The following is an 11,231-nucleotide window of genomic DNA, read 5'->3' as shown; positions in this document are numbered from 1 at the left end:
TTCTTGTAAGAAAAAAAGAAGTCACCCAGGGCGGGGGAGAGGTGCAGTGGTGTTAATGGCGATCATGGAGGAAAACGGACTAGGAAAAATCAATAATTGAAATTAAGCCACGGTTGCTTTAGGCTAAGGTCCCTCTGTGAACTGAATAAAGCTTTCCTTCTCCCAGGCCCATGTGATGATATTCTTATTGTTCAGGTTTTATTAGAAAGAAGCTTTTATTTATGTTATTTTGACTCTGAATCTAAGTATTCGTAACTTCTGTGAGAAAGAAATAAAAAAACGAATAATTATCTGACATTCTTAAATGTTTTTTCTAGTTTAAATAAAAATGTTTAAAAAGTTCTCAGGTGATGCTGATTCTGCCGTTCTGGGGTTCATATTTTGGGAATTGATGACTTAGAGGTTTGAATGTTAAACCTGATGAAAACCTGGCGTGGGGTGCGGGGCAAGAAATTTTATATCAACACATTTTCAGAACGAAAATGCATAGCAAACGTTTTAATACTTGCCTTTCTTATTCTTTGAGTGCCAGTGTCAATGTTTGGGAGTTTTTGTTTTGTTTTTTTTGCTCATCCTAAGCCTACTAGAGCCAGAGGCTCTTCTGAAGAGTAAATGTTTGGGAGATTTGTTTTATGAACTGCATTAATGCATGCCAAGTCACATCACTGTATATCTTTCTTTTCTCCAAATGTGGCCTTATTTTGAAGCCCCACAAAGGAGAGTTCACTGTTCGGGATAGACTCAGCATAAGGGTCTCTAGGATCTGCCCTTATCAAACTCCAGTTGATCCTAGATCGACCCTGACATCAAGTGGTGAACACACTTTATGTATTTTGCTTGTATAGATAAGAGAAAATGAGCAGGGCAGGTAGGGATCATTGGAGTCTTGATTTTTTATTTTTTAGCATTTATTGCTTATGGGACATGAAATTGTGCTTTTCTCTTTTGCTTCATGTTTTGTATATTTTTTGTCTTTAATGAGACTATACACAGACTGCCTGAAAAACTCCATGCTTCAGAAACATAAGGTCTTTGAAATTGGTGATAAACCCCAGGATCTGGGCTCTGCCTGGGGAATCCTGAGACAGTGTCTGCTGGGATCTTGTAATTAGTAACATTTGAGACAATAAAAGTTTAACTCAGTAAAATCGACTCATGTGATTCTTTCCCTGCCTTGAGTTGACTAGTTACTCAGTCAGTTCATCGCTGGGGTACAATGTTAGCAGCCCCAGCTTTCCCAGGACTGTCTGTTTTGATGTATGAAAATCTACCTATCCCCAGACAGAATGCTCAAATAGAGGATGAGAGTCCTGGACATCTGGCTTGTTCTTTAGCCCAGATTCTAGCTCCCACCCCCAATGTCTTTGCCTTCAGAGAGAAAGAGACATAGGAGCCTTTAATTCCAATCATATACATCCAGCTCGTTGGCTGGTTGCTAGGCCACTGAGAACATGGCTGCCAGGACAGAGCTTCCTGGTGCTCACCCTTACTTAGAGCCTAGATTCCAACAGGACACTGCGGTCGCCTTATCACGGGTGGCCCTTACTTGATGGGTTAGTTTCCCGTTGCACGCTACCACACAGTTAGGGACTTACCACAAGTTTATTCTCTTGGTGCCTGGCAGTTAGGAGAACCAAAATCAGTCTCCCTGGGATAAATCAAGGTGTGGGCAGAGGAGAATCCGCACCCCTGCCTTTTTCTGTCTCCAGAGGCTGCCTGCATTCCTTGGCTTGTGACCCCTTCCTTGCATTGCCCCCACCCTATTTCTTCTGTCATCATGCCTCTAATACTATGATTTTCTGCTTCCCTCTTAAAAGGACTTTCTTATAAGGACCTCCTTATCCTCTTATAAGGATATAGGGATCTTATAAGGTGATCCCTCTTATAAGGATCACCTTATAAGGATGATCCACACTCGTCCCCCTATCACCGGCCCCTTAATCTAACTAAATATGCAAATTCTCTTTTGCCTAATAAGGTAATGTTCACAGGGCCCATGTATTCTTGCCTGGAGAATCCCATGGACAGAGGAGCCTGGTGGGCTCCAGTGCACAGGGTCATAAAGAGTCAGACATGACTGAAGCGACTTAGCACGCACAGGGACCAAAGCTTAGGATGGAGACATCTTTGGGAGGCTATTATTCAGCCTAAAAACAAAATATCACAAGATATTCTGGTTCTTATTAATCTGGCTCAACTTTCTTTTAAGTTTGATTATAACTGTCCAATCTTTCCCGGTGGCTCAGCAGTAAAGAACCCGCATGCCCATGCAGGAAATGCGGGAGTCATGGGTTAGATCCCTGGGTCTGGAAGATCCCCTGGAGGAGGAAATGGCAACCCACTCCAGTATTCTTTCCTGGAATATGGACAGAGGAGCCTGGCAGGCTGTGGTCCATGAGATCGCACAGAGTTGGATATAACAAGTGACTTAGCACACATGCATAGATTAGATTTGAAGGTTGCAGAATTTGATCTCAAGCGAACCTTAAGAGGAGTGCCAAGCCATTGTTTGACTCCTCATTTCCAGTCTTGCCTGGTTTCTGTAGGTAAGGTGCAAAGGCAAATGTGTATTCTCTTTTCAGTTCTGGAATTGCCCGCCCTCAAATCGGCCAGTTGGGGAAGACTGAATGAATTTTTCATGATTAATCCAGATCTTGGATCCCAGAGTGTGGACTCGAACCTGAGTCCAGTCCTCTGAGCTGTTTGAGGTCATTCAAAGCCACATACATGATTTGGGAGAATGGCATTGAAACATGTATAATATCATATATGAAATGGGTGGCCAGTCCAGGTTCGATGCACGATACTGGAAGCTTGGGGCTGGTGCACTGGGATGACCCAGAGGGATGGTACAGGGAGGGAGGAAAGAAGAGGGTTCAGGATGAGGAACACGTGTATACCTGTGGCGGATTCATGATATATGGCAAAACCAATACAATATTGTAAAGTTAAAAAAAAAAACAAAAACAAAGCCACATACAGTGGCCTCACCTCTGATGGAGGCATCAATTACCCAGCAGCCGATGGTATGTGACCATTTGGCCACACGATGGCGCTTCACGCCTAACAATTCCGAGGCTTCTCTCACGGATGATTTGCAATTCAAATAGAAAGGGGAGGCGGTGTGTCCTTTCTCAGAACAACACAGACACCATTGCCAGGGAGCAAGGGGCTGTTGGGGAGCAGAGGTGAGCTGGGTTCAATCACCGAGGGAAGGCCTCCGTTCTATTTTATAGGATTGTGGTAAGGATGAATTAATATTAAGCGGAGCCAAGTGAAATTGCTGACGTTCAACAGTCTCTGACCCACAAGGGCAGCAACTGCATGTGGTTCATCCTACAGGCTCTTGTGCCAAGTCTCAGCGAGACTTGGTAGAAGTGAGCTGTTATTATCACAGCCAGCACGACGGGAGGACAACAAGCCCTCACTATGAACATTTAGAAAAGAGTTGCTTTGTCTTCTGGAAATTTTTTCCTGAAGATTCTTACTAGTAGGAGACTCCGCTGTTTCCATGGACTCAAGTCCCAAATAGGAAAATATGCCTGACGGACATCTACATATCACAGCTATGCTGTCAGTCAAGCCATTTCTCGCTAAAGCCCGCCTTCATCAAGGTTGGTTCCAGCAAGGATGAAAATCAAGGCTGAAACACGGTACCACTTGTTCTCTGAGTAAAGCTGAACTCTCACGTCTGGGGCTCAGGGTCCCCCTTCGCCATCTCCTGCAGAGCCTCCCTTGCCTCTCCAAGCGGGCACTCTGCACTTGGGGCTGGTATTGAGACTTTTCTCTCTGATGTACCTACATTGCATCTTATCCCCTTTTAGCAAGTCTGGCGAATGCTGCTGCTGCTAAGTCACTTCAGTTGTGTCCAACTCTGTGTGACCCCATAGACGGCAGCCACCAGGCTCCCCCGTCCCTGGGATTCTCCAGGCAAGAACACTGGAGTGGGTTGCCATTTCCTTCTCCAATGCATGAAAGTGAAAAGGGAAAGTGAAGTCGCTCAGTCGTATCTGACTCTTAGCAACCCCATGGACTGCAGCCTAACAGGCTCCTCTGTCCATGGGATTTTCCAGGCAACAGTACTGGAGTGGGGTGCCATTGCCTTCTCCTGATCTTACTAGCCTAAGGAATAGAGACTGTTTTCATTTTGGCAGAGTTTTCAAAGCTGTAGCCAAAAGCAATGAGAATTTCAGATACCCGGGGCAGGCCCATGGGATGGGGATAATTTTGGTCATAAGAGCCTCTGGGAACCCAGGAGTCTGCCTACATCCCACTTGGTGGTCCTGCTGCATTAGGCCCTAATAGGGAACTGGAGGTGGACTGGGGGTCCCCACCAAGAACACAGATCTATGGTCCTAGGAATTCAAAAGCAAATAAAACTAGAGACTGGTTATATTTTATCAGAGAAAGCTTTTTTTCCCCCAGATCCTCTTTCCTTGCACTCTCCTCATTTCTTTCCCCTATCTCTAGAGATTCACCCCAGGAACATCCCTCTGACAGCTCACCCTCCCCCCCTTGTCATGTGAGAAAGGAAAGGCTTGTGTTTCTCACTGACGTTGGACACAGACCACGGAAGACAAGAAGGTATCTTGTAGGCTCTCACCAGGTGTCGCTGATTATGCATCCAAGGAGGCTGTATGCTTACAGACTTATGTTTAAGGTGGGGAATGAGGTTTGAATCCTTCAATGCACCAAACATGGGTTAAAAGTGAAGAATCCAGACATATTCTATGGTTCAATTTGTATGAAATTCAAGAGCAAGCAAAACTAATCTATAGAGAAAGCCATTAGAACAGGAGTGTTTGGGGGTGGTGGGGTGGGCTGAGAAATGGTTGGAAGGACCTTTATGTCATGATGGAGACATGCTATGTTTTTATTAGGGTGTGAGTTACATGGATGTAGATATTTGTCAATGTTCATGGAATTGCCCACTGAGCGTCAAGCAGGAAGCAGTGAGAAATGGCCTAAGAGCCACAGTCCCTGTAGGTGTAGGAGGTCCCTTATGTCATGGAAGAGACAGGGAATTTCCACGTGATCCAAGTTCTCACCAGGCTGTCTACGCAGTGGAAAAACATGTAAAATGTCAGCCAATTTTCCAGACAGTTTCAAAATCCAAGGACATTTGTCTTGGTGCTCCCGTGGCCTATGTCTTTTCAACTGTTTACAGAGTATTTACAGCAAGTAGTCCTCCGGGTGGCAGTTGTAATTAAGAAAACTGGCAGCGAAAATTAGCACATACCATAAAAGAGAGATAATCGCTCCACTGTCATATACAATATTATTATCAAATGGTATTCACCGAGACAGCCAATTGGTCCCTACCAGCTCCATCTTGTTGTTCTAGGAAAGACTCTCCCCTCTTCCTTGTTACCCTGAGGATGAAGCTGCCACGGCTCGAGAAAGATATGCCATATGGTACTTAACATCAGAATCGGAATGAGCTTGTGCCTTTTGTGTGAGATGCTGAAATTTATTAGAAAATCAGAAAGCCTCATTTCCACCAAGTTCCTGAGACCTGCCATCTGCTGCATGAGAAAGAAAATGGAGATTTTTTTTTTTTAACCATTTACTTATTGTGAAATGTGAGAGTGCTGGTGTGTTTAAAAAAGCAGGGCTGGGGGCTGGGTTTGGGGGGTTGCATAAGAACAAGCCAGAACAAGCCCACTTGGCAGGGAAGAAAGAAGACTGTCAGCTGAATGGTGGCAAAGGCTTGGGAAGCATAATTATGGAAATCACCTATTCCAGAGCGTTTTTTTTTTTTCCTCCTCCTCCTGGCCACATGTTCCTTCTACATAGGAACAGCCCATGGGGAGGCCAGCTTTCAAGAATAAGCAAAGTCTCTGTTTCAGAAAGGAAGAAGAGGGAGCTTAAACAAGCACCAGCCTCTCTGAGTATTAGGTCTCTCTGGGGAGAGAGCAACGCAAGTAGGGCAAGAGGGAGCAGACAAGGAGCCCAGAAGGCTGAAAGGATGGGGCGGCAAGGGGCGTTCCTAAAGGGAGATGCAGGAGGGCGGGGGAGGCTGGAGAGGAGGAGAATCTGACAAGGGGCGGGGATGTGGTACCCAGTGAGAAGGAAGACATCTTCTAACGTTGTTGGGAAGCTTACTGTCATGTTGGGGATACAAAGATAAAGCTGTTTTGTACCATCAAGAGGGCGTGTCAGATGCCTGGGGATTCATTTCAGGGGGATGCCTGTCGTCTCTGGCTTCACTGGGTTCACAAGATGCTGGTTTGACCCCAAGTCCCTGTGGCTGTCCTGTCTCTCCACAGAGCCCTGCAGCATGGAGAGCTTACCTAAGCCTTTGCTTTTATTATAATAATTTATTTTTACTCTTGCTTTTACATCAGAGCTTGGCATGTCTGTAGGAGCTGCTGCAGGCAACGTTCACCAATACGGTTAGTGCCCAGGTTTCTCAACTCTGATCACAACATTCAGGATGTAAAAACCTTCTAGCAAATAGGCTGCGGGAGCCTGAAATGAGCCGTGATGGGGGTTGGGGGTGGGGGAGTAAAGCTTTAAGGCACCAGGGACTTTCACATTATGACATTATAGAGTCAAGTTCAGGTCAAGGCCGGCCTTTCCTGGACCACATCCAAGGAGGCTTAATTAAAGAAGAACTGGAAAAAACCTCTCAATAGGCAATCTCATCCAGGAGGCGGTCTCCCAGCAGGATCCCAGGGGCATCCTCAAAGTCAAGTTCAGGTTCTAGGCCCTGCTCTGGGGCCATGGGGGCCACCCGAGAGTGCAGCCCGTACCCTCAGCCTCCATGGTCCCCAGTTGCTCATCATCACGCAGGTAGGTGACCAACAGCGTGTCCAAGGAAAGGATGAATGCGTGCAAAAAAGTCTCGGATGGTCCAGGAATCCTCATCTCCCACTGAAGCCAATCCAGGAACCAAGGCTTCAGTCGAGAGTCTGCGTGGACCTTGTTAAGGAGGAATTGACTTGATGGGAGAGGGATCAAAGTGAGTTTCTAAATTTGCAGCGAGATTAAGTGGAAAGCGACCAGAAACCCCAGTGTCCAGCTGTGATCCGGACATACTGGTCCTCCGAGCCTTCTCCCACCCAGGGGGTGATGTGCGAGAGCCGCCTCCCCGGTTCTAGACTTGAGCCCGTGAGCTCTGCACGGGCAGAAAGGCGCAGTGGTGCTGTCGACCCCTCAGGGAGAAGTCAGGGGTCAGCCTTGGGGAGCAGGTCCCACATGCTTGCCTGGGCTCAGGGGAGGGAAGCGACCTTACTTTTTACTCCCTCGGCAGGTCAGGGCCCCATCGTCAGCTCCTGGCCTGGGGGCTGGGGATCAGCTCTGATTTCCCTGGGGGGCGGAGGTGGGGGGTGCCCGACCTCTACAAGACAGGCTTCCTCTGCAGATGCCTGGGATTCTCCTGAGCCGCTGGGGTCAGACAGGACGGTGGTGACCGCTCAGACCTGAAGATGCAGCATCACTATGGTAAAGAGCTCTCAGCATCCTCTGTTCCGACTTCCCCCTCAGCTCCCATTTGTCCAGCAGCTATTAATTGCAGGACTTACTATCTAAGAAGAGCATCTGCCTAACGTCTCAAATTCTTGAGCACTTGCGAAGCACCAAGTGCCTCTTACCTATTATGTTGTTTAATCCTGACTACAGTCCTGTGGGTCTTCTCAGGTGGCGCTAGGGGTCAAGAAGCTGCCTGCCTAATGTAAGAGACTGGGGTTCCATCCTTGGGCCAGGAAGACCCCCTGGAGGAGGGCATGGCTGCCCACTCCAGCATTCCTGCCTCGAGAATCCCATGGACAGAGGAGCCTGGCAGGCTGAAGCCCATAGGGTCACACAGAGTTGGACGCAACTGAAGCGGCTCAGCACACGTTGCAAGCACAACCCTGCAGGAGGGGACCATTCTCATTCCTATTTCCCAGATGAAACAACTGAAGACCAGTGAGATTCGGTGAAGGGCTGGGGTCCAACAGCTGATGAGACGTGGGTTGGCCCGTCAACCCCCATAGCCCAGCTCCAGAACTCTCTCTCTATAAACCTAAATAACAATCCTCCAAAAAGTAGGCACTCCGTTTTCCAGGTTACCCTGTGAGTAAGTAGACTGGATTCAGAGAGGTTAGGTAATTTACCCAAAGCCACACAGAGACAGAAACCACTCCGGCTCCAGGATCCAAGCTGTTTCCTCTCGGTGGTCCCCAGCCTTTCGGGCACCAGGGGTTGGTTTCATGGAGGACAATATTTCCACAAACTGGGAAGGGGGGAGGGTGAGTGAGGGGATGGTTTCAGGATGATTCAAGTGTGTTACATTTATCGTGCACTTTATTTCTCTTATGATTATATCAGCTCCCCGCTCAGATCATCAGACATTAGATTTCAGAGGCTGGGGACCCCTGATCTAGGCCACACCCCCTGTGCAGACCTGTGTTACATTGTGGGCTCCATCCCCCAGAAAAAAGATGAGAGGCATGGTGAGAAAAATTGGGTATGGACTGTACAAAGGAGATTTAGCAAGAACTTAACACTTGCTGGACTTCAGATAAACAGAAAAAATGGCTTCTTTCGAATACTGATGTTTCTCAGAGGTACCGTGGTTACTGCTCAAAGAGTCCCGGAAGGATTTGGATTCTGTCAGCCAATGAGAGCACCTGCCTGCTTGAGTATCCACTTGTTATCAGGGCTAGTTCCAAGTGTTTGAAAACTTGGGTGCTGTTTGTCATTCTTCCCCATTTCACTGGGGCCCTCAAATGTATAAGGAGTGTGTCTTGGGGAGAAGCCCTGTGACCTGGTATGCAAGAAGTAAATACAAAAGACCTAACACATACCTTGGACAAATTCTGCAGAACCGGCCTTTTTTTTTTTTTTTTTTGGCTCTCTCTAGGGATAGAGGAAGTCCCCTGATTTCAGCGCCCAGAAGAAAGATGTATTTATAATCAGCAGAGGGTGAGGCAGCTGCTCTCAGACAGTATACTCGGGGTCCCCAGTGATTAGTTATGCCACCTCTGGGGACCATTGAACACCAAGTGCTGGACTGACCCTAAGTCTTCAAACTGAGTTACATTACCCCATGTGGTTATAACCCAGCAGCAGACTGCTGGATTCTCCGTGTCTGGGTTTCCTTCCTCATACACTAGAAGCCTTAGGGAGGATGTTTTCACTGGACTTGGCACTTGTTTTGAAAGATAGCTAGAATGAATAGTTGCTATCTTTGTTACTGTTGGATTGATTTTAAATGCCTTTAAAAGGTATTTAACAAAGGGCTTCCCTGGTGGCTCAGTGGTAAAGAATCTGCCTGCCAATGAAGCAGACGCGGGTTCAATCCCTGGGTCGGGAAGATCACCTGGAGGAGGAAATGGCAGCCCACTCCAGTATTCTCGGCTGGGAAATCCCATGGACAGAGGAGCCTGGCAGGCTACAGTCTGTGGGGTTGCAAAAGAGTTGTACATGACTTAGCAACTAAAAACAAACAAAAAAAGGTATTTAATGATTTTCCTGAGATCATACTTGAGGCTTCAATTCAGTACTTACTTATTCAGTAAGTGTCTATTAAATACTTCCTATGTGCCATGGACTGTCTTGGCACTTCAGTTGAAACGTAGATAAATTATATCTACTTTTTGATTCTGAGGAGCTTGTAATTTAGTAAAGGGGAGGGAAAAATAGTATATATGTGCGTGTGTGTATGTACACAAACATTTTATGGGCTGTGTGGGTACATCGGTGCATGTGTTGATAGATAGGAAATGTGGGTTGTGTGCATGTGATATCTTAACAAGACAACCCCATGGTGACAAGGATGCAGGGGGTTGAGCGATGAGCCTAGGACCCAGGGAAGGCCAGCCAGTGGCCAGTGCAGGGAGTGAGAACAGTCTCAGAGACGAGATGGCGATGGAGCTGAGACTTGCTGCAGATGACTGAACAAAAGTGGGAAAGGACGATCGGAGAAGGGTTGCCTGTTTGGGGAAGAGCAGGAGGTATTTGTAGAGAAGGCAATGGCACCCCACTCCAGTACTCTTGCCTGGAAAATCCCATGGACAGAGGAGCCTGGTGGGCTGGAGTCCATGGGGTTGCGGAGAGTCGGATACGACTGAGCAACTTCACTTTCCCTTTTCACTTTCATGCATTGGAGAAGGAAATGGCAACCCACTCCAGTGTTCTTGCCTGGAGAATCCCAGGGACGGGGGAGCCTGGTGGGCTGCCGTCTATGGGGTCGCACAGAGTCACACACGACTGAAGCGACTTAGCAGCAGCAGCAGGAGGTATTTGGGGTGAGCCTAAGCCCGCAGGAATAGGCAATAGTGAACATAAATGGAGACAGTTCTAGAGGGTGCTCTGAAGGCCAGGCCAGGGTGTGGCCTTGTGAATGGGCCACACACAGTGGGGTGGGCAGGCCTGGGAGACGATGAACAAAGGGGATCAGCCCACGTCGTGGTGGGGAGCTGGAAACGCAGCTGTCCGGACACACCTGTTCCCAGAAAAGAGCTGCTGGGTTTGTTCTGTTTTTTACTTTTTGGCCACATAGTGCAGCCTGTTGGACCTTAGTTCCCTGACCAGGGATCGAACCTGCGCCCCTGGCAGTGGAAACCTGGCATCTTAACCACTGGACCACCAGGGAAGTCCTCTGCTACGGTTTAGAGCCCTCTCCTTCCTGGTGGCAGTGGCCTCTTTCCCTTTAAGCAATCCCCATAGATGAAAATCCAAACTTATAAGATGACTTGAGGCTGATATTTGTGAGACAGGAGAATTATTCACTCTATGAAGATGCTTTTTTTAAAACTGAGCACCCTTGGTGCTTTTAAGCAGACTCCATTCATCCACAAGCCCCCAGATTGAAGCCCCGCGTTGTGGACAGAGGGGCGGCCTGTGTGGGTTGCTTTGCTCTTCACTCAGCAGAGGCATTCATGGGTTCTCTTTTTTATTAAAAAAAATTTTTTTTTAATCAGAAGGAAGGAGGAAGGAAGAAGGAGTCTCACAGATGAAAGAGCAAACCCAGTAGAAAATTCTTTTTGTTCATTCCAGTGTTTGCCCTGTGTTATTGGTATCTGTCTCTATTTTCCTCCACTTTTTATGTCTTCTTTGATGGTTCAGTGGGTAAAGAATCCACCTGTAATACTGGAGACATGGGTTTGCTCCCCGGGTCAGGAAGATCCCCTGGAGGAAGAAATGGCGACCCACTCCAGTGTTCTTGCATGAGAAATCTCATGGACAGAGGAGCCTAGTGGGAGTCTATGGGGTTGCAAAGAGTCAGACACGACTGAGCAGCT

Source organism: Bubalus kerabau, chromosome 12 (assembly GCF_029407905.1).
Source record: "Bubalus kerabau isolate K-KA32 ecotype Philippines breed swamp buffalo chromosome 12, PCC_UOA_SB_1v2, whole genome shotgun sequence".
In the NCBI taxonomy this organism is placed as follows: Eukaryota; Metazoa; Chordata; class Mammalia; order Artiodactyla; family Bovidae; genus Bubalus; species Bubalus kerabau.
The sequence above is the reverse complement of the archived record's forward strand: the minus strand, read 5'-3'. Positions refer to the sequence as shown.